Source organism: Triticum urartu, chromosome 4 (genome assembly GCF_003073215.2).
Source record: "Triticum urartu cultivar G1812 chromosome 4, Tu2.1, whole genome shotgun sequence".
Lineage (NCBI taxonomy): Eukaryota > Viridiplantae > Streptophyta > Magnoliopsida > Poales > Poaceae > Triticum > Triticum urartu.
Genome location: NC_053025.1, coordinates 284227560 through 284253405, shown reverse-complemented (window position 1 = coordinate 284253405; position 25846 = coordinate 284227560).

Below are 25846 nucleotides of genomic sequence, written 5' to 3'. Positions count from 1 at the left end.
CAAGCTTCACCGCAAGTCTGTATAAAACTATATGCTTTGATCGACTCATCAAAGCGTATATTCCAACTCTGAGATACTTGCACCAGTCCATAGATGGATTGCTGGAGCTTGCACACATTGTTAGCATCTTTAGGATTGACAAAACCTTCTGGTTGCATCATATACAACTCTTCATTAATAAGTCCATTAAGGAATGTAGTTTTGATATCCATTTGCCCGATTTCATAAAATGCGGCAACTGCTAACATGATTCAGACAGACTTTTAAGCATCGATACGAGTGAGAAAATCTCATTGTAGTCAACACCTTGAACTTGTCGAAAACCTTTTGGGACAATTCGAGCTTTGTAGATAGTAACACTACTATCAGCGTCCATCTTCCTTTTGAAGATCCATTTATTCTGAATGGCTCACCGATCATCGGGCAAGTCAATCAAAGTCCATACTTTGTTCATATACATGGATCCCATCTCAGATTTCATGGCCTTAAGTCATTTCGCGGAATATTGGCTCATCATCACTTCCTCATAGTTCGTAAGTTTGTCATGGTCTAGTAACATGACTTCCAGAACAGGATTACCGTATCACTCTAGTGCGGAACATACTCTGGTTGACCTACAAAGTTCGGTAGTAACTTGATCTGAAGTTCCATGATCATCATCATTAACTTCCTCACTAATTGGTGTAGGCATGATGTCTACTACAGAACCTTCTTCTTGTAGACGTTGTTGGGCCTCCAAGTGCAGTGGTTTGTAGGATAGTAGAAAATTTCCCTCAAGTGGATGACCTAAGGTTTATTAATCCGTGGGAGGCGTAGGATGAAGATGGTCTCTCTTAAACAACCTTGCAACCAAATAACAAAGAGTCTCTTGTGTCCCCAACACACCCAATACAATGGTAAATTGTATAGGTGCACTAGTTCGGCGAAGAGATGGTGATACAAGCGCAATATGGATGGTAGATATAGGTTTTTGTAATCTGAAAATATAAAAACAGCAAGGTAGCAAGTGGTAAAAGTGAGCATAAACGGTATTGCAATGCTAGGAAACAAGGCCTAGGGTTCATACTTTCAATAGTGCAAGTTCTCTCAACAATAATAACATAATTGGATCATATAACTATCCCTCAACATGCAACAAAGAGTCACTCCAAAGTCACTAATAGTGGAGAACAAACGAAGAGATTATGGTAGGGTACGAAACCACCTCAAAGTTATTCTTTCCGATCAATCCGTTGGGCTATTCCTACAAGTGTCACAAACAGCCCTAGAGTTCGTAGTAAAATAAAACCTTAAGACGCAAATTAACCAAAACCCTAATGTCACCTAGATACTCCAATGCCACCTCAAGTATCCATAGGTATGATTAAACGATATGCATCACACAATCTCAGATTCATCTATTCAACCAACACAAAGAACTTCAAAGAGTGCCCCAAAGTTTCTACTGGAGAGTCAAGACGAAAACGTGTGCCAACCCCTATTCATAAGTTCACGAGGTCACGGAACTCGCAAGTTGATCACAAAACATACATCAAGTGGATCACGTGATATCCCATTGTCACCACAGATAAGCACATGCAAGACATACATCAAGTGTTCTCAAATCCTTAAAGACTCAATCCAATAATATAACTTCAAAGGGAAAACTCAATTCATCACAAGAGAGTAGAGGGGGAGAAACATCATAAGATCCAAATATAATAGCAAAGCTCGCGATACATCAAGATCGTGCCGACTCAAGAACACGAGAGAGAGAGAGATCAAACACACAGCTACTGGTACATACCCTCAGCCCCGAGGGTTAACTACTCCCTCCTCGTCATGGAGAGCGCCGGGATGATAAAGATGGCCACCAGAGAAGGATTCCCCCCCTCCGGCAGGGTGCCGGAACGGGTCTTTGGTGCCTACGGAAGCTTCTGGTGGTGGAAATCCCGATCTAGGTTATTTTCTGGAGGTTTCTGTATTTATAGGAATTTTTGGTGTAGGTCTCATGTCAAGAAGGTGCCCGAGTCACCCACGAGGTAGGCCCACGCGCCCGGGGGGGGCACCCTCGTGGATGGCCCGGGACTCTTCTGGCCCAACTCTTTTACTCCGGGGTCTTCTTTTGGTCCATAAAAAATCATCAAAAATTGGGACGACAATTGGACTCCGTTTGGTATTCCTTTTCTGCAAAACTCAAAAACAAGGAAAAACAGAAACTGGCACTGGGCTCTAAGTTAATAGGTTAGTCCCAAAAATCATATAAAATAGCAAATGCATATAAAACATCCAAGGTTGATAATATAATAGCATGGAACAATAAAAAATTATAGATACGTTGGAGACGTATCAAGCATCCCCAAGTTTAATTCCTGCTCGTCCTCGAGTAGGTAAATGATAAAAACAGAATTCTTGATGTGGAATGCTTTCTAGCATGTTCTTCAATGTATTTTTCTCTATTGTGGTAAGAATGTTCAGATCCGAAAGATTTAAGATAAAAGTTTATTCTTCGCATAAAAATAGTAATACTCGAAGTATGCTAATCAAGGAATTATGTCTTATCAAAATAAAATAGCCAAATAAAACTTATCCCTACAAAATCATATAGTTTGTCCATGCTTTATTTTTGTCACACAAAATGCTCTCATCATGCACAACCCCGATGACAAGCCAAGCAATTGTTTCATACTTAGCCTTTTCAAACTCTTTCAACTTTTATGCAATATATGAGCGCGAGTCATGGACATAGCACTATGGGTGGAATAGAATATGATGATTGAGGTTGTGTGAGAAGACAAAAAGGGAGGAAGTCTCACATTGACACGGCTAATCAATGGGCCATGGAGATGCCCACCGATTGATGTCAATGCAAGGACTAGGGATTGCCATGCAACGGATGCACTAGAGCTATAAGTATATGAAAGCTCATCAAAGAAACTAAGTGGGTGTGCATCCAACTTGCTTTCTCACGAAGACCTAGGGCATCTGAGGAAGCCCGTCATTGGAATATACAAGCCAAGTTCTATAATGAAAAAGTCCCACTAGTATATGAAAGTGACCAAATAAGAGACTCTCTATCATGAAGATCATGGTGCTACTTTGAAGCACAAGTGTGGAAAAAGGATAGTAACATTGTCCCTTCTCTCTTTTTCTCTCTACTTTTTTTTCTTTAGGTCTTTTTTGATGGCCTCTTTTTTTCGTCCGGAGTCTCATCCCGACTTGTGGGGGAATCATAGTCTCCATCATCCTTTGCTCACATGGGACAATGCTCTAATAATGATGATCATCACACTTTTATTTACTTACAACTCAAGAATTACAACTCGATACTTAGAACAAAATACGACTCTATGTGAATCCCTCCGGCGGTGTACCGGGATGTGCAATGAATCGAGAGTAACATGTATGAAAGAATTATGAATGGTGGCTTTGCCACAACTACGATGTCAACTACATGATCATGCAAAGCAATATGACAATGATGGAGCGTGTCAAAATAAACGGAACAGTGGAAAGTTGCATGGCAATATATCTCGAAATGGCTATGGAAATGCCATAATAGGTAGGTATGGTGGTTGTTTTGAGGAAGATATAAGGAGGCTTATGTGTGATAGAGCGTGTCATATCATGGGGTTTGGCTGCACTGGCAAAGTTTGCACCAACTCTCAAGGTGAGAAAGGGCAATGCATGGTACCGAAGAGGCTAGCAATGATGGAAGGGTGAGAGTGCGTATAATCCATGGACTCAACATTAGTCATAAAGAACTCACATACTTATTGCAAAAATCTACAAGTCATCAAAACCAAGCACTACGCGCATGCTCCTAGGGGGGATAGTTTGGTAGGAAAAGACCATCGCTCATCTCCGACTGCCACTCATAAGGAAAGCAATCAAAGAACACCCCATGCTTCAAATTTTCACACAATGTTTACCATACGTGCATGCGGGACATGCCAACTTCAACACAAGTATTTATCAATTTCACAATTACTCAACTAGCACACCTCTAATATTACCACCTTTATATCTCAAAACAACTATCAAGCATCCAACTTCTCTTAGCATTTAAAATTTATAACCAAAGTAAATTACCATGCTGTTCTAAAGGACTCTCAAAATGATATAAGTGAAGCATGGGAGATCAATTATTTCTATAAAATAGAACCATCGCCGTGCTCTAAAAGATATAAGCGAAGCACTAGAGCAAATGATAAACTACTCTGAAAGATATAAGTGAAGATCAATGAGTAGTTGAATAATTATGCAACTATGTGAAGACTCTATAACATTTAATAATTTCAGATCTTAGTATTTTATTCAAACAGAAAAAATAAAATAAAATGACGCTCCAAGCAAAACACATATCATGTGGTGAATAAAAATATAGCTCCAAGTAAAGTTACCTATGGACGAAGACGAAAGATGGGATGCCTTCCGGGGCATCCCCAAGCTTAGGCTCTTGGTTGTCCTTGAATATTACCTTGGGGTGCCTTGGCCATCCCCAAGCTTAGGCTCTTGCCGCTCCTTATTCCATAGTCCATCGAATCTTTACCCAAAACTTGAAAACTTCACAACACAAAACTTAACAGAAAACTCTAAGCTCCGTTAGTATAAGAAAACAAACCACCACTTCAAGGTATTGTAATGAACTCATTATTTATTTATATTGGTGTTAAACCTACTGTATTCCAACTTTTCTATGGTTCATAAACTATTACTAGCCATAGTTCATCAAAATAAGTAAACAACACACGAAAAACAGAATCTGTCAAAAACAGAACAGTCTGTAGTAATCTGTAGGTTTCGAATACTTATGGAACCCCAAAAATTATAAAATAAATTTATGGACGTGAGGAATTTATCTATTAATCATCTGAAAAAAGAATTAACTAAATATCACTCTCCAGTAAATAATGGCAGCAAATCTCGTGAGCGCTAAAGTTTCTGTTTTTTACAGAAAGATCGCAAAGACTTTCCCCAAGTCTTCCCAAAGGTTCTACTTGGCACAAACACTAAGTAAAAGAATAAAAACACATCTAAACAGAGGCTAGATGAATTATTTATTACTAAACAGAACCAAAAAGCAAGGAACAAAAATAAAATTGGGTTGCCTCCCAACAAGCGCTATCGTTTAACGCCCCTAGCTAGGCATGATGATTTCAATGATGCTCACATAAAAGATAAGAATTCAAACATAAAGAGAGAAGCATGAAGAATATGATTAGCACATTTAAGTCTAACCAACTTCCTATGCATAGGGATTTTGTGAGCAATCAACTTATGGGAACAATAATCAACTAGCATAGGAAGGCAAAACAAGCATAGCTTCAAGATTTTAAGCACATAGAGAGGAAACTTGATATTATTGCAATTCCTACAAGCATATGTTCCTCCCTCATAATAATTACATGTAGGATCATGAATGAGTTCAAAAATATAACCAGCACCTAAAGCATTCTTTTCATGATCTACAAGCATAGAAATTTTATTACTCTCCACATAAGCAAAATTCTTCTCATTCGGAATAGTGGGAGTATCATAAGAGACTCGAATACTATAAATTGTTTCCACATTAAAAGAGTAATGTTCAGAAAAAGGGTAATCATAATCATGACAAGTTTTATAAATATAATCATCACTACTTTTTATAGCATAAGTGTCATCACAATAATCATCATAGGTAGCAACTTTGTTCTCATCATGACCAATTGAAACCTCTTCCAAGATAGTGGAATCATTACTAAATAAAGACATGACCTCTCCAAATCCACTTTCATAATTATCACAATAAGATTCAACATCCTCCAAAATAGTTGGATCATTACTTACTAAAGTTGACACTCTTCCAAACCCACTTTCATCAATATAATCATCATAAGCAGGAGGCATGCTATTATCATAATAAATTTGCATGTCAAAACATGGGAGCCTACAAATATCATCTTCATTAAACATAGCATCCCCAAGCTTGGGACTAACATTAATTGAAGCAAAAATACATTTTCAAACATGTCATTCTTATCAAACATAGCATCCCCAAGCTTGGGCCTTTTCATATCATAAGCATAATCACTCTCATCATTAATAGTATGGATAGTACCAATAGTATAACAATTATCATCATCACAATGAGTAATAGGAGCAACATCATTTGGGAGTATTACCTCATTACCTTTGCTTCTCCGTATTTTCTTTTTCTTCTTCACATCATGTGTGGGTTTAGTCGTCTTTTTGGAGCTTGTTATTAATGAGATTGGTTGGATAGAAGGCTCCTCCTCATTACCTGATTCATCATAAGAAATAATAGGTGCATATGGGGAAGTCTCTTCCCTTTCATTAGTATAACCTTCATTTTCTATTTTTTTTCTTGTCTTTATGTAATTGCTAATATAAGGATTTTCAACGCAATTCACCGCACAATACACATAAATTTCCTCTAGATCAAAATCAAGAACTTTATCAAGGGCAAATTCTGGAATATCCTTAGTTATATGTTTCATTTCTTCATAACCCAGAAGCAAACTAAGTTCATTATGATGCGCAAGGGAAATCAAGTCATCACAATTTTTGGACACAATTCAATCATGAAACAATTTTCATTGGATATTTAAATGATCACGTTCATTGCAAAGTTCACAAGGATGGCAAAGAAATTTTAAATCTTCAGCACAAGCATCTAGCCTTTCTTGCAACCATTTAGTTTCTAAATACTTATGCCTCTTGCAAAATCTATATTCCCTATTTGGTGTGTACTTGCAAACTCTATGCACTCCACAAAAATTGACATGCTTATAATGAGATATTTTAATCATGACGAGTGCAATCATAAATTGTACTATGGATATAAAAAGAGTTCATACTAACAACATTGCAATCATGCTCATCATTCAAAGATTTAGTGCCAAACATTTTAATGCATTCTTCTTCTAACACTTTGGCACAATTATCGGAATCCTTAGTTTCATGGAAGACATTAAAAAGATGAAGCATATGAGATAGCCTCAATTCCATTTTTTGTAATTTTATTTTATAAACTAATCTAGTGATAAAACAAGAAACTAAAAGATTCGATTGCAAGATCTAAAGATATACCTTCAAGCGCTAACCTCCCCGGTAACGGCGCCAGAAAAGAGCTTGATGTCTACTACACAACCTTCTTCTTGTAGACGTTGTTGGGCCTCAAAGTGCAGAGGTTTGTAGGACAGTAGCAAATTTCCCTCAAGTGGATGACCTAAGGTTTATCAATCCGTGGGAGGCGTAGGATGAAGATGGTCTCTCTCAAACAACCTTGCAACCAAATAACAAAGAGTCTCTTGTGTCCCCAACACACCCAATACAATGGTAAATTGTATATGTGCACTAGTTCGGCGAAGAGATGGTGATACAAGCGCAATATGGATGGTAGATATAGGTTTTTGTAATCTGAAAATATAAAAACAGCAAGGTAGCAAGTGGTAAAAGTGAGCATAAACGGTATTGCAATGCTAGGAAACAAGGCCTAGGGTTCATACTTTCAATAGTGCAAGTTCTCTCAACAATAATAACATAATTGGATCATATAACTATCCCTCAACATGCAACAAAGAGTCACTCCAAAGTCACTAATAGCGGAGAACAAACGAAGAGATTATGGTAGGGTACGAAACCACCTCAAAGTTATTCTTTCCGATCAATCCGTTGGGCTATTCCTACAAGTGTCACAAACAGCCCTAGAGTTCATAGTAAAATAAAACCTTAAGACGCAAATTAACCAAAACCCTAATGTCACCTAGATACTCCAATGCCACCTCAAGTATCCATGGGTATGATTATACGATATGCATCACACAATCTCAGATTCATCTATTCAACCAAGACAAAGAACTTCAAAGAGTGCCCCAAAGTTTCTACTGGAGAGTCAAGACGAAAACGTGTGCCAACCCCTATGCATAAGTTCACGGGGTCACGGAACTCGCAAGTTGATCACCAAACATACATCAAGTGGATCACGTGATATCCCATTGTCACCACAGATAAGCACATGCAAGACATACATCAAGTGTTCTCAAATCCTTAAAGACTCAATCCGATAAGACTACTTCAAAGGGAAAACTCAATTCATCACAAGAGAGTAGAGGGGGAGAAACATCATAAGATCCAAATATAATAGCAAAGCTCGCGATACATCAAGATCGTGCCGACTCAAGAACACGAGAGAGAGAGAGAGAGCGAGAGAGAGAGAGATCAAACACACAGCTACTGGTACATACCCTCAGCCCCGAGGGTTAACTACTCCCTCCTCGTCATGGAGAGCGCCGGGATGATAAAGATGGCCACCAGAGAAGGATTCCCCCCCTCCGGCAGGGTGCCGGAACGGGTCTTTGGTGCCTACGGAAGCTTCTGGTGGTGGAAATCCCGATCTAGGTTATTTTCTGGAGGTTTCTGTATTTATAGGAATTTTTGGCGTAGGTCTCACATAAAGAAGGTGCCCGAGTCATCCATGAGGTAGGACCAAGCGCCGGGGGGGACCCTTGTGGAAGGACTGGACTCTTCTGGCCCAACTCTTTTACTCTGGGGTCTTCTTTTGGTCCATAAAAAATCATCAAAAATTGGCACGTCAATTGCACTCCGTTTGGTATTCCTTTTCTGCAAAACTCAAAAACAAGGAAAAACAGAAATTGTCACTGGCTCTAAGTTAATAGGTTAGTCCCAAAAATCATATAAAATAGCATATAAATGCGTATAAAACATCCAAGGTTGAAAATATAATAGCATGGAACAATCAAAAATTATAGATACGTTGGAGATATATCAAGGCATCACTGGAACTGATTTCTATGCTAAACTACTTTCCAATTCGGGAGAAGGTACAATTACCTCATCAAGTTCTACTTTCCTTCCACTCATGTATTTCGAGAGAAACTCCTTCTCTAGAAAGGATCCACTCTTAGCAACAAAGGTGTACCCAACAGTTTCTTTTGGGTATCCTATGAAGACGCACTTGTCCGATTTGGATTTGAGATTATCAGGCTGAAACTTTTTCATATAATCATCGCAACCTCAAACTTTAAGAAAATACATCTTAGGTTTCTTTCTAAACCACAGTTCATACGGTGTCGTCTCAACGGATTTTTAGACGGTGCCCTATTTAACGTGAATGCAGCTGTCTCTAATGAATAACCGTATTGCAATAAACATGATCCAATCATATTCATGCTTAACGCAAACACCAAATAACATTATTTTAGGTTCAACATTAATCCCGAAGGTAAAAGGAGTGTGTGATGGTGATCTTATCAATCTTGGAATCATTTCCAACACACATCGTCACCTTGCCCTTAACTACTCTGTTATTTTGCAAATCCTGTTTCGAGTTACTAATCTTAGCAACTGAACTGATATCAAATACCCTGGGGTTACTATGAACACTAGTAAAGTACACATCAATAACATGTATATCAAATATACTTTCGTTCACTTTTCCATCCTTCTTATCCGCCAAGTATTTGGGGCAGTTCCGGTTCCAGTGACCAATCCCTTTGCAGTAAAAGCACTCAGTTTTAGGCTTAGCTCTAGCTTTGGCCTTCTTCATGGGAGTGGCAACTTGCTTGCCATGCTTCTTGAAGTTCCCTTTGTTTCCCTAGCCCTTTTACTTGAAACTAGTGGTCTTGTCAACCATCAACATTTGATGCTTTTTCTTGATTTCTACCTTCGCCAATTTCAGCATCGCGAAGAGATTGGGAATCATTTCCATTATCCCTTGCATATTATAGTTCATCACGAAGTTCTAGTAACTTGGTGATAGTGACTAGAGAACTCTGTCAATCAGTATGTTATATGGAAGATTAACTCCCACTTGATTCAAGTGATTGTAGTACTCAAACATTCTGAGCACATGCTCACTAGCTGAGCTATTCTCCTCCATCTTGTAGGCAAAGTACTTGTCAGAGGTCTCATACCTCTTAACACGGGCATGAGTCTAAAATACCAATTTCAGCTCTTGGAACATCTCATATTCTTCGTGGCGTTCAAAACGTTTTTGAAGTCCCGGTTCAAAGCCGTAAAGTATGGTGCACTAAACTATCAAGTAATCATCATAATGAGCTTGTCAAACGTACATAACGTCTGCATCTGCTCCTGCAAAAGGTCCGTCACCTAGCGGTGCATCAAGGACATAATTCTTCTGTGCAACAATGAGGATAATCCTCAGATCACGGATCTAGTCCGCATCATTGCTTCTATTATCTTTCAACTCAGTTTTCTCTAGGAACATATCAAAAATAAAACACGGGAGCTATACGCGAGCTATTGATCTACAACATAGATATGAAAATACTATCAGTACTAAGTTCATGATAAATTAAAGTTCAATTTAATCATATTACTTAAGAACTCCCACTTAGAGAGACATCCCTCTAATCATCTAAGTGATCACCTTTGTTCAAAAACTGGCTTAAATTGGACCGAATGGTCCCTCCGGAATGCGGTGATTTTTTCGACCACCTCCAAATCACCTCAATTTTTTCACACATGATCTCTTGCACAAACAAAGCTAGGTTATAAGGTTTTATATTTTTTGAATTTTTTTGAATTTATACTGCCCTCTAGACTGACTTATCAAAACATCAGTCTATACTTGAAGGGGCATTGTAAAATACTTTTCTTCAGATTTTCTTTCATAGCCATGCTTGTCACACATAGGTCACCATGTAAAATAAAATTGGGGTGATTTGGAGGTGGTGTAAAAAATGACCTTTGTTCAAAAACTGGCTTAAGTTGGACCAAATGGTCCCTCCGGAATGCGGTGATTTTTTCGACCACCTCCAAATCACCTCAATTTTTGCACACATGGTCTCTTGCACAAGCAAATCTAGGTTTCCAAGGTTTTTTTGAATTGTTTTGAATTTATATTGCCCTCTAGACTAACTGATCAAAACATCAGCCTATACCTCAAGGGGGCATTGTAAAATACTATTTATTTCAAATTTTCTTTAATAGCCATGTTTGGCAGATGTTGGTCACCATGAAAATTTGATATATTTCAATATTTTATGTTATTTTAAAAATAGAAAACTGAATTATGAAAATTTATGAAAACCTCAACTCCATGTAATTAAGTTTGCAACCTATGTAAAAATGCAAGTGTATTTTATAAAAAATTAGTAGTAATTGATTCAGGATGAAGTAACATGTGACAGATGAAACAAAGTAGTAATTGATTTGGGTTGAAAAACATGTGACAGTGTAAAATTAGTAGTAACTGATTTGGGATGAAAAAACATGTGATAGATGGAAAATAAATGCACCCTTACTAGCAGTAGATTTCAACACAGACATATATGCAAAACAAATGTGCATTACATGTAAGTGAGTGAGCATGTTTAAAATTTTGTTGGTGATTTGAAGAAGATCTAAACTAATTTCAATATGCAAAAAATATGCCCACCTACCAGAGGCAGGAGATTTCAATACACCACTGCCTGCATACGACTAGGAACCCAACAGTTCATGGGCCAGGATGCAGGCCCGTGGTGCATATTTCTCTGCTGCTGGTAGGCCCCACGGGGCAGAGGGCAGATGATTATGAAATGTACTGCCTGCATATGAGAGGAGTTTGAGTGAGGACTCGCATCCAGGTATATAAGTGGGTGCAACTCCCTCTGGCTAGGCGAGGTGGGACTAAACTCTCACCACTCTCTGTTCTGCCCTGGTGCGGCCATGCGATGGGCCAGATTAGATGGGCTTTCACAGGCCAGCCTAACCCGCGTGCTGGACCACACGTGGGTATAGATGGCTAGGCTGGCCCATGCTTTTCCTTTTGTTTAATTTTTTTCCTTTTCCTTTTATTTACATAAAAATTACCTGACCCCTCAAAAAATATTATATATATATATATTACCTAATTTTTATTTATTTCCTATGAATTCAAAAGGTATTTTTATGAAAGACATCTTTTTAAATATTTATATTTTCTTTTCTTATAAATAAGTGACATTTTCAAAATTCTAATAAGTATGATAATATACCTTTATTAAAAAATATAATACATCTTATTTCAAATTCCGTTTTTGGCACACACTATTTTTAACTAGTATTACATTATTCTTCTAAATTTATATTTTAATTCCTTCACACTTTGATGATGGAATATTTGCTCTATTATTGCAATAGTTGTTCAAATGATGGAACAGTTCATCTTTTTTCTTATTCAAATTATGCAATGATGGAATGTGTGAGGATGAACAATTATCAGTAACTTTACTAAACCCCATTTACCATAATTCATGACACAGCTAATTTTGAACATTGCCAGATTATAAATTTCATGCGATTTGCACACGGGCACACCATGTTGCATTTTCCCACAGCATGCATAAGTCTGGTAGAATGTCTGAAGCAACACTGAAGCAGCTTTTGTGATCATTGCACCATTGAAACTCGTAAACTACACATTGAAACAACATCTAAACAGAAGGTACCATTCACCACAAATAAAGTTAAGGCCACACAAATATAGATAGCATTCTAGATTACCACCACAGGTACCATCCTATTCACAACAGATCCAGTTCAGACACATAATACATTACATTAATATAAGCATACTAGATTAGTAAAGCTAGTTCCCAATAGTTCACACCCAGATGGACCTTTCCAAAAGTAAAATATCATCAAATCTACTGATGATGAGTAGGGCTTCCAGCTTTTGATGTTTAGCACAAAGTAGGGCAACTACACTGGATACAGGTCCTTCACGAGGGCAGCATGTTGCGCCCTGATCTTCGGGTCGCCATGGCTGACCGATGAAGCCCGTGCATGATCCAGAAGATGCTCATAGAGCCCATCCCTGGGCTTTAGCCTCGAGCAATACGGGCATTTGAACTCCCCCCTTGTAGTAGCAAGAAAGACCCTAGTCCCTGATCTTCTGCAGCTCCTTCTCGATGAATGATTCGACGTTGGTGTGGTCAACCTCATCACCCGAGGCATACTTGAAGGAAATATGCCCTAGAGGCAATAATAAAGTTATTATTTATTTCCTTATATCATGGTAAATGTTTATTATTCATGCTAGAATTGTATTAACCGGAAACATAATATATGTGTGAATACATAGACAAAACAGAGTGTCACTAGTATGCCTCTACTTGACTAGCTCGTTGATCAAAGATGGTTATGTTTCCTAACCATAGACATGAGTTGTCATTTGATTAACAGGATCACATCATTAGGAGAATGATTTTATTGACTTGACCCATTCCGTTAGCTTAGCACTTGATCATTTAGTTTGTTGCTATTGCTTTCTTCATAACTTATCCAAGTTCCTATGACTATGAGATTATGCAACTCCCGTTTACCGGAGGAACACTTTGTGTGCTACCAAACGTCACAACGTAACTGGGTGATTATAAAGGTGCTCTACAGGTGTCTCCGAAGGTACTTGTTGGGTTGGCATATTTTGAGATTAGGATTTGCCACTCCGATTGTCAGAGAGGTATCTCTGGGCCCTCTTGGTAATGCATATCACTCAAGCCTTGCAAGCATTGCAACTAATAAGTTAGTTTCAGGATGATGTATTATGAAATGAGTAAAGAGACTTGCCGGTAACGAGATTGAACTAGGTATTGATATACCGACGATCGAATCTCGGGCAAGTAACATACCGATGACAAAGGGAACAACGTATGTTGTTATGCGGTCTGACCGATAAAGATCTTCATAGAATATGTAGGAGCCAATATGAGCATCCAGGTTCCGCTATTGGTTATTGACCGGAGACATGTCTCGGTCATGTCTACATAGTTCTCGAACCCGTAGGGTCCGCACACTTAAAGTTCGGTGACGATCGTAATTAGGGTTTTTGTGTTTTGATGTACCGAAGGTTGTTTGAAGTCCCGGATGTGATCACGGACATGACGAGGAGTCTCGAAATGGTCGAGACATAAAGATTGATATATTGGAAGCCTATATTTGGGTATCGGAAACGTTCCGGGTGAAATGGGGATTTTACCGGAGTACTGGGGGGTTACCGGAACCCCCTGGGGTTATTGGGCCTACATGGGCCATAAGGGAGAAGAGGAGGGCCGGCCAGGGCAGGCCGCACGCCCCCTCCCCCCTAGTCCGAATAGGACAAGAAAGGGGGGGGGCGGCGCCCCCCTTTCCTCTTTCTCCCTTCTTCCTTCCTTTTCCAACAAGGAAAGAGGGGGGAGTCCTACTCCCGGTTGGAGTAGGACTCCTCCAGGCGCACCCATAGGGCCGGCTGCACCTCCCCCTCTCCCTCCTTTATATACTGAGGCAAGGGGGCACCCCATGACACAGAAGTTGATTCTCGTGATCGTTCCTTAGCCGTGTGCGGTGCCCCCTTCCACCATATTCCACCTCGGTGATATCGTAGTGGTGCTTAGGCGAAGCCCTGCGTCGGTAGAACGTCATCACCGTCATCACACCGTCGTGCTGACGAAACTCTCCCTCAATGTTTTGCTGGATCGGAGCTCGAGGGACGTCACCAAGTTAAACGTGTGCCGAACTCGGAGGTGCCGTACGGTCGGTACTTGGATCGGTCAGATCGAGAAGACGTACGACTACTTGCTCTACGTTGTGTCAATGCTTCCGTTGCCGGTCTACGAGGGTACGTAGACAACACTCTCCCCTCTCGTTGCTATGCATCACCATGATCTTGCGTGTGCGTAGGAATTTTTTGAAATTACTACGTTCCCCAACTGTGGCATCCGAGCCTAGGTTTTATGCGTTGATGTTGTGCACGAGTAGAACACAAGTGAGTTATGGGCGATATAAATCATACTGCTTACCAGCATGTCATACTTTGGTTTGGCTTTATTGTTGGATGAAGCGGCCCGGACCGACATTACGTGTACACTTACACGAGACTGGTTCTACCGACGTGCTTTGCACACAGGTGGCTGGCGGGTGTCAGTTTCTCCAACTTTAGTTGAACCAAGTGTGGCTACGCCCGGTCCTTGCGAAGGTTAAAACAACACCAACTTGACAAACTATCGTTGTGTTTTGATGCGTAGGTAAGAACGGTTCTTGCTAAGCCCGTAGCAGCCACGTAAAACTCGCAACAACAAAGTAGAGGACATCTAACTTGTTTTTGCAGGGCATGTTGTGATGTGATATGGTCAAGACATGTTGCTAAATTTTATTGTATGAGATGATCATGTTTTGTAACCGAGTTATCGGCAACTGGCAGGAGCCATATGGTTGTCGCTTTATTGTATGCAATGCAATTGCGCTGTAATGCTTTACTTTATCACTAAGCGGTAGCGATAGTCGTGGAAGCATAAGATTGGCGAGACGACAACGATGCTACGATGGTGATCAAGGTGTCGCGCCGGTGACGATGGTGATCATGAAGGTGCTTCGGAGATGGAGATCACAAGCACAAGATGATGATGGCCATATCATATCACTTATATTATTGCATGTGATGTTTATCTTTTATGCATCTTATCTTGCTTTGATTGACGCTAGCATTATAAGATGATCCCTCACTAAATTATCAAAGTATAAGTGTTCTCCCTGATTATGCACCGTTGTGAAAGTTCTTCGTGCTGAGACACCACGTGATGATCGGGTGTGATAGGCTCTACGTTCAAATACAACGGGTGCAAAACAGTTGCACACGCGGAATACTCAGGTTTAACTTGAAGAGCCTAGCATATAACAGATATGGCCTCGGAACACGGAGACCGAAAGGTCGAGCGTGAATCATATAAGTAGATATGATCAACATATTGATGTTCACCATTGATACTACTCCATCTCACGTGATGATCGGACATGGTTTAGTTGATTTGGATCACGTGATCACTTAGAGGATTAGAGGGATATCTTTCTAAGTGGGAGTTCTTAAGTAATATGATTAATTGAACTTAAATTTATCATGAACTTAGTACCTGATAGTATCTTGCTTTTCTATGTTTGATTGTAGATAGATGGCTCGTGATGTTGTTCCATTGAATTTTAATGTGTTCCTTGAGAAAGCAAAGTTGAAAGATGATGGTAGCAATTACACGGACTGGGTCCGTAACTTGAGGATTATCCTCATTGCTGCACAGAAGAATTACGTCCTGGAAGCACCGCTAAGTGCCAAGCCTGCTGCAGGAGCAACACCAGATGTTATGAACGTGTGGCAGAGCCAAGCTGATGACTACTCGATAGTTCAGTGTGCCATGCTTTACGGCTTAGAACCGGGTCTTTAACGACGTTTTGAACGTCATGGAGCATATAAGATGTTCGAGGAGTTGAAGTTAATATTTCAAGCAAATGCCCGGATTGAGAGATATGAAGTCTTCAATAAGTTCTATAGCTGCAAGATGGAGGAGAATAGTTCTGTCAGTGAACATATACTCAAAATGTCTGGGTATCATAATCACTTGACTCAACTGGGGGTTAATCTTCCTGTTGATAGTGTCATTGACAGAGTTCTTCAATCACTGCCACCAAGCTACAAAAGCTTCGTGATGAACTATAATATGCAAGGGATGAATAAAACTATTCCTGAGCTCTTCGCGATGCTAAAAGCCGCGGAGGTAGAAATCAAGAAGGAGCATCAAGTGTTGATGGTCAATAAGACCACCAGTTTCAAGAAAAAGGGCAAATGGAAGAAGAAAGGGAACTTCAAGAAGAACAACAAACAAGTTGCTGCTCAGGAGAAGAAACCCAAGTCTGGACCTAAGCCTGAGACTGAGTGCTTCTACTGTAAGCAGACTGGTCATTGGAAGCGGAACTGCCCCAAGTATTTGGCGGATAAGAAGGATGGCAAAGTGAACAAAGGTATATGTGATATACATGTTATTGATGTGTACCTTACTAATGCTCGCAGTAGCACCTGGGTATTTGATACAGGTTCTGTTGCTAACATTTGCAACTCGAAACAGGGGCTACGGAGTAATCGAAGATTGGCTAAGGACGAGGTGACGATGCGCGTGGGAAATGGTTCCAAAGTCAATGTGATCGCGGTCGGCACGCTACCTCTACATCTACCTTTGGGATTAGTATTAGACCTAAATAATTGTTATTTGGTGCCAGCGTTGAGCATGAACATTATATCTGGATCTTGTTTGATGCGATACGATTATTCATTTAAATTAGAGAATAATGGTTGTTCTATTTATATGAGTAATATCTTTTATGGTCATGCACCCTTGAAGAGTGGTCTGTTTTTGATGAATCTCGATAGTAGTGATACACATATTCATAATGTTGAAATCAAAATATGCAGAGTTGATAATGATAGTGCAACTTATTTGTGGCACTGCTGTTTAGGTCATATCGGTGTAAAGCGCATGAAGAAACTCCATACTGATGGACTTTTGGAACCACTTGATTATGAATCACTTGGTACTTGCGAACCGTGCCTCATGGGTAAGATGACTAAAACGCCGTTCTCCGGTACTATGGAGAGAGCAACAGATTTGTTGGAAATCATACATACAGATGTATGTGGTCCAATGAATGTTGAGGCTCGTGGCAGATATCGTTATTTTCTCACCTTCACAGATGATTTAAGCAGATATGGGTATATCTACTTAATGAAACATAACTATGAAACATTTGAAAAGTTCAAAGAATTTTAGAGTGAAGTTGAAAATGATCGTAACAAGAAAATAAAGTTTCTACAATCTGATCGTGGAGGAGAATATTTGAGTTACGAGTTTGGTCTACATTTGAAACAATGCGGAATAGTTTCGCAACTCACGCCACCCGGAACACCACTGCGTAATGGTGTGTCCGAACGTCGTAATCGTACTTTATTAGATATGGTGCGATCTATGATGTCTCTTACTGATTTACCGCTATCGTTTTGGGGTTATGCTTTAGAGACGAATGCATTCACGTTAAATAGGACACCATCAAAATCCGTTGAGACGACGCCTTATGAACTGTGGTTTGTCAAGAAACCAAAGCTGTCGTTTCTGAAAGTTTGGGGCTGCGATGCTTATGTGAAAAAGCTTCAACCTGATAAGATCGAACCCAAATCGGAGAAATGTGTCTTCATAGGATACCCAAAGGAGACTGTTGGGTACAGCTTCTATCACAGATCCGAAGGCTAGACTTTTGTTGCTAAATTCGGAGTTTTTCTAGAGAAGGAGTTTCTCTTGAAAGAAGTGAGTGGGAGAAAAGTAGAACTTGATGAGGTAACTGTACCTGCTCCCTTATTGGAAAGTAGTACATCACAGAAACCGGTTTCTATGACACCTACACCAATTAGTGATGAAGCTAATGATAATGATCATGAAACTTCAGATCAAGTTACTACCGAACCTCGTAGATCAACCAGAGTAAGATCCGCACCAGAGTGGTATGGTAATCCTGTTCTGGAAGTCATGCTACTAGATCATGATGAACCTATGAACTATGAAGAAGCAATGGTGAGCCCAAATTCTGCAAAATGGCTAGAAGCCATGAAATCTGAGATGGGATCCATGTATGAGAACAAAGTGTGGACTTTGGTTGACTTGCCCGCTGATCGGCAAGCAATTGAGAATAAATGGATCTTCAAGAAGAAGACTGACGCTGACGGTAATGTTACTGTCTACAAAGCTCGACTTATTGCAAAAGGTTTTCGACAAGTTCAAGGGATTGACTACGATGAGACCTTCTCACCCGTAGCGATGCTTAAGTCTTTCCGAATCATGTTAGCAATTGCCGCATTTTATGATTATGAAATTTGGCAAATGGATGTCAAAACTGCATTCCTGAATGGATTTCTGGAAAAAGAGTTGTATATGATGCAACCAGAAGGTTTTGTCGATCCAAAGGGAGCTAAAAAAGTGTGCAAGCTCCAGCGATCCATTTATGGACTGGTGCAAGCCTCTCGGAGTTGGAATAAACGCTTCGATAGTGTGATCAAAGCATTTGGTTTTGTACAGACTTTTGGAGAAGCCTGTAGTTACAAGAAAGTGAGTGGGAGCTCTGTAGCATTTCTGATATTATATGTGGATGACATATTATTGATTGGAAATGATATAGAATTTCTGGATAGCATAAAGGGATACTTGAATAAGAGTTTTTCAATGAAAGACCTCGGTGAAGCTGCTTACATATTGGGCATTAAGATCTATAGAGATAGATCAAGACGCTTAATTGGACTTTCACAAAGCACATACCTTGACAAGGTTTTGAAGAAGTTCAAAATGGATCAAGCAAAGAAAGGGTTCTTGCCTGTGTTACAAGGTGTGAAGTTGGGTAAGACTCAATGTCCGACCACCGCAGAAGATAGAGAGAAAATGAAAGATGTTCCCTATGCTTCAGCCATAGGCTCTATCATGTATGCAATGCTGTGTACCAGACCTGATGTGTGCCTTGCTATAAGTCTAGTAGGGAGGTACCAAAGTAATCCAGGAGTGGATCACTGGACAGCGGTCAAGAACATCCTGAAATACCTAAAAAGGACTAAGGATATGTTTCTCGTATATGGAGGTGACAAAGAGCTCATCGTAAATGGTTACATTGATGCAAGCTTTGACACTGATCCAGATGATTCTAAATTGCAAACCGGATACGTGTTTTTACTGAACGGTGGAGCTGTCAGTTGGTGCAGTTCTAAACAAAGCGTCGTGGCGGGATCTACATGTGAAGCGGAGTACATAGCTGCTTCGGAAGCAACAAATGAAGGAGTCTGGATGAAGGAGTTCATATCCGATCTAGGTGTCATACCTAGTGAATCGGGTCCAATGAAAGTCTTTTGTGACAATACTGGTGCAGTTGCCTTGGCAAAGGAATCCAGATTTCAATAGAGAACCAAGCACATCAAGAGACGCTTCAGTTCCATTCTGGATTTAGTCCAAGTGGGAGACATAGAAATTTGCAAGATACATATGGATCTGAATGTTGCAGACCCGCTGACTAAGCCTCTTCCACGAGCAAAACATGATCAGCACCAAGGCTCCATGGGTGTTAGAATCATTACTGTGTAATCTAGATTATTGACTCTAGTGCAAGTGGGAGACTGAAGGAAATATGCCCTAGACGAAATAATAAAGCTATTATTTATTTCATTATATCATGATAAATTTTTATTATTCATGCTAGAATTGTATTAACCGGAAACATAATACATGTGTGAATACATAAACAAAACAGAGCGTCACTAGTATGCCTCTAGTTGACTAGCTCATTGATCAAAGATGGTTATGTTTCCTAACCATAGACATGAGTTGTCATTTGATTAACGGGATCACATCATTAGGAGAATGATGAGATTGACTTGACCCATTCCGTTAGCTTAGCACTTGATCGTTTAGTTTGTTGCTATTGCTTTCTTCATAACTTATACATGTTCCTATGACTATGAGATTATGCAACTCCCATTTACCGGAGGAACAATTTGTGTGCTACCAAACGTCACAACGTAACTCGGTGATTATAAAGGTGCTCTACAGGTGTCTCCGAAGGTACTTGTTGGGTTGGCGTATTTCGAGATTAGGATTTGTCACTCCAATTGTCGGAGAGGTATCTCTCGGCCCTCTCGGTAATGCACATCACTCAAGCCTTGCAAGCGTTGAAACTAATAAGTTAGTCGCGGGATGATGTATTACGGAACGAGTAAAGAGACTTGTCGGTAACGATATTGAACAAGGTATTGAGATACCGACGATTGAATCTCGGGCAAGTAACATACCGATGACAAAGGGAACAACGTATGTTGTTATGCGGTCTGACCGATAAAGATCTTCATAGAATATGTAGGAGCCAATATGAGCATCCAGGTTCCGCTATTGGTTATTGACCGGAGACATGTCTCGGTCATGTCTACATAGTTCTCGAACCCATTGGGTCCGCACGCTTAAAGTTCGGTGACGATCGTAATTAGGGTTTTTGTGTTTTGATGTACTGAAGGTTGTTCGGAGTCCCGGATGTGATCACGGACATGACGAGGAGTCTCGAAATGGTCGAGACATAAAGATTGATATATTGGAAGCCTATATTTGGATATCGGAAATGTTCCAGGTGAAATCGGGATTTTACCGCAGTACCGGGGGGTTACCGGACCCCCCCCGGGGGGTTATTTGGCCTACATGGGCCATAAGGGAGAAGAGGAGGGCCGGCCAGGGCAGGCCACGCACCCCCTCCCCCCTAGTCCGAATAGGACAAGGAAGGGGGGGGGCGGCGCCCCCCTTTCCTCTTTCTCCCTTCCTCCTTCCTTTTCCAACAAGGCAAGAGGGGGGAGTCCTACTCCCGGTTGGAGTAGGACTCCTCCAGGCGCACCCATAGGGCCGGCCGCACCTCCCCCTCTCCCTCCTTTATATACTGAGGCAAGGGGGCACCCCATGACATAGAAGTTCATCCTCGTGATCGTTCCTTAGCCGTGTGCGGTGCCCCCTTCCACCATATTCCACCTCGGTCATATCATAGCGGTGCTTAGACGAAGCCCTGCGTCGGTAGAACATCATCACCGTCATCACGCCGTCGTGCTGACGAAACTCTCCCTCAACGTTTTGCTGGATCAGAGCTCGAGGGACGTCACCGAGTTGAACGTGTGCAGAACTCGGAGGTGCCGTACGTTCGGTACTTGGATCGGTCGGGTCGGGAAGACGTACGACTACTTCCTCTACGTTGTGTCAACGCTTCCGTTGCCGGTCTACGAGGGTACGTAGAAAACACTCTCCCCTCTCGTTGCTATGCATCACCATGATCTTGCGTGTGCTTAGGAATTTTTTTGAAATTACTACATTCCCCAACAATACTACACACATTAATGAATTCCATTATTACTAATATAAAACTAGTGCCAATAATACAATATAGGCTTCAGCCTACCATACAATTAGGAAAGCAAGGTTATGCCAAATGTTATTAGAAAAATGTATAGTGAGCATTAAAATATTTTAATTTAAGTTGTGGAGCAAAGGACGATACACATAAACTCAAGTTTTTGAAATTTTCCATAAACTCACTTTAGATGTTTGTTTAAACTATCAGCTCAATTACCTGCATAATCAGGCCTAGTCATTCAACATTGATTCTATTCAAGGTTTGGAAATCATCTTTCCATGTGTTGCATATAAACCTTAAAGGAAACAATGTCACTCTTTGAATCATGAAAGCAAGCAAGTTATACATTGGACCTAAGGCTAAGGGAAGTGAGAGTATAGCTAACTAAAGTGGTGAGACATGTATTTCAATGGTGCCAAGAAGAGAAACTGAGAGAGCAATTAGTGATGAGAACAATCAGCTTCAAACCTACATAGTGGAAACTGGAACCTAAATTTTACAACAACCAGTTTCATTTTGACCACTCAAGGTTTCATCTTCTTGTAGGAAAGAAAGTACATTGGATCACTCAATATATATTCTAACATGATAACATGGAATTCTGATCAGCGAGACCTCGCAGGAGTAAATCAAATTCTGGGTGTGTGCTACACTGACCTATATCTCCTTATAATCATATAGATTTGAATACACTATTGTACAAAAGAGCCTTCACTAACTTTCTCTCACTATTCATGTCAACCAAGATGCCACAAAATGTGTGGCTAACAAAATGGCCACCATAAGTGTGGCAACATTTGGCAAAAAATGGCCACCCAACAGACCCTAATTTTCAGGGTGGGCCTACCTCAAACACTTCATCGTCACCATAGCCTTCAGCATACGGGTCTTCGAAGTCGGTCATGTCTAGCTTCCTCTTCTTATCCACTGAACCATCCACCTAAATATAAAATTACATCCATTACTACTAATTATAGAAGCCTACTAAAAATTTAAATATGCACACATGACACATTGATCAGCTTATCCAAACTATGATCATACTTGCATTTTCCATTTTCATGCACACAATCTGAACAACATAGCTAATATAACTAATATTCTGCAAAACTTTCTAACTACATTAGAACTACATAAAATAATAATTAAAATGTACCTAAGCATTTTTTGGGATAATGCAACAAAGCTCCTATACATATTAACATAATGTAGTAGTTACTTATGTACAACTTCAACTATAAATGCATACATCTCCAACAAACATCTAAAATTTCCTTACTTACCTAAACAACACAAAATTATACTATAGACGAATCTTTTATCATCTAAATCAATTCATTGGCACATCAAAACCAATGCATTCCAATTCCAATATGTTTCCATCCAGTAGCATTGAACCACAGACCAAATCAAATAATCATATATGTCTGCGGCATTGAACTACAAATCTAATAATCATATATGGTCTATCTGTCCTTAAATTCCCTCTTAAATAAGGTGTTCAACCGCATACTAATTAAAATCTAACAAGCAAAAATTCCACTACTAATCTAATAAGCATCTAAAAAACAATCCCTCAATCCGGCTACTTCTAACCTAATCTAATAATCATATGTGGTCCACCATTCTTGCACGAATCAAAAACAGAAAAACCCTAATGAAGAGCAAACCCTCCATCCAAATAATATAACCCAAGAAACTTCTGGCCAAAAACCCTATAATCTAAAAACTACCAACTAAACGAGATAAGCACATACCTTGCGCTCCACCTGTTCCTCGCCAGAGCTGGCCTCCACCTTCTCCACCTCGTGCGCCTCGTCAGAGCCCGCCTCCACCTTCTGCGCCTCACGGGAGATTGCCAAAGCGGGCGCATCTACCTGGACTACACTACTCGAGCCCGCCTCCACCTTCTCCAGATCTGTAGCATCTGCTGCACCGCCATGGATGCCGGCACCTCCCCTCACCCATGTGCCCACCGCGACCTGCTGTGCTTGCGCCACCAGATCTGTGCCCCAATCAGGGCGCTCGCCTCTTGCGTCCTCCATGGCGATGGAGGTGATGGAGAGGATGCGGTTGGGGAGAGGGAGACGATGAGGTGGGAGAGGAGAGGGAGTGAAGAGGGAGATGATGTGGCATGGGGAAATGGTGGGCGATGAGGCTGGAGGTGGTTGCCGTCCACATTTATATGATGGGACAGTTTTGGCTTGTTGCCATGGACGCGTGCTGCCCCACAGTCGCGGGCAGCTGCACCCAAAAATGAAACGCTTGCCATATACAAATACGTATAGGGCCGGACATATGATCTAACCGGGCCCATACGGGCCTCCCAGGGCTCCTCGATGGCTATACACGGGGGCAACAAATACAACCGTGCCCCTTGTGATGAATCATTTTTGGTTCATCCTGGCCATCCTTGTGTTTTCCCCCCTCACGTTCAGCCCAGGAGGGAGCACCGGAGCAGAAACGTTCAGTTTGACCCAAAACTTTCTGCTCAAGAGTCAAAGTCAACCCAATCATCAAGCATTTTCAATTGGTACTCATGTTCATCACGTGGAGGCTACAGGGCTAGACAAAAATCTCGTGTAGAGTACAAGGCTTAAAAGTTATTAACACTTACATTAAGTAATTTGGGTACATATTCCATGGTTTAGGATGAAGAAGCTTACGGAGGTATTACACAATACGACCTGTTCAAAGATGAGGCCAACAGAAGCAGTACTATGGTTAACAAAATGGCCCGAATCAAGTTGATGTCAACAAATCAGGCTATTGTGTTGTCAACGTGAAAAAGAATGGTGTGGCTAGCCAGAATTGGTCAATCAAGTTGACCAACACCCTACTAGCTAAGTTTGGGTCGAGCTAGCTTTGATTGATGATCGTGTGAGATACCAAAGTTTTCAGGGAGGTCGCCTCAGAGTTGCTTTGACCTATGCGGTTTGCCTACATGGTGCTCGACATGCCCGCGCCGCCCGCTGTCGTCGCCGCATCTCACTCCAGTTTTGAGCCGCTCGTTTGTACTACAAGCCGCCTTGCTCCAGCCTTGAGTCGTCTCGCTGCAGTTTTCCTCAGCCGCGGCCGCGCCAAGCCGCCGCGACCTCGAGCCACTGCTGCTTGGAGTCCGCATGCGCCTCTCTGTCGCTGAGGCCTCATCGACCCGTCTTCACGGTGTCGCCCTGCTACCTCAACTCGCCTTTGTCGCGTGTCGCTGCCGCGCCGGGTCACCGCTCCAGCCTCGAGCCACAGTTTCCGACGAGCGCCTCCCGCCGTTTCCTCTGCTGGCATTGCCCCTGCCTTGAGCGTCGCCCGCTCTGTAGCGCATCGGGCTACCGACGTCTGTGCGGCGTTGCAAGTTGCCAAGGATCAGCTCATTTCAAAGTCTAGAAGAATTTTCACCATGACGGTTCAAATATGCAAACCAACAGACATCAACTATGTGGTTTGGTCATCTCGTACTAATTGAGCGAAGCAAATCCGGTTATAGACTAGTACTCCTTGAGTACTCTTTACATAAGAACCAAGTTGACAAGCACACCCAAGTTCGATGCGCTGCTCGAGAGGCATGACTCACTTAAAAACTAGATGTATGTGTGGTTATCTGTTTGGATGTGAAGGCCATCATTTGGTAAAATTGTTGTGTAATCACTTTGTCCGAAAAATAAAGCAGGTGATATCCATCTAAAGTCTATTTTATTATCACATATTGTTTTTGTCAAAAAACAATTACTTTGGTCTATATATTTTCATGTGCGGGACAAATTGTCTACTGCAAAGGTGACCATCATATCACGAAGTTTGTTGAATAACTCATGTCGGGATATATAATGAGTGTTGCAAAGATCATCAACTTGCCACCTTGCCTCCAGCTTCAACATATTATAGCGTCCTGTTGTTCAATTATATACCATTTTATATCACGGTCAAGTATGGAGAATCTCAAGGCAACTCCTTGAGTCATCTTAAGACTCGGAGGCTACAATGACATGACTCAGAAAATTCATGACCCCGGGTCATTGGAGAGAAAATAACCCGGTCCTGGAGGCTATTACCATATTGGTGAAAAATTCAAAAGGCTGTCAAAAAATTCCCGGCTTAAAAAAATGCCGAACAATCAGAAAGTTCTAGCTCAAAAGAAAGTTTCCGGATTATAAGA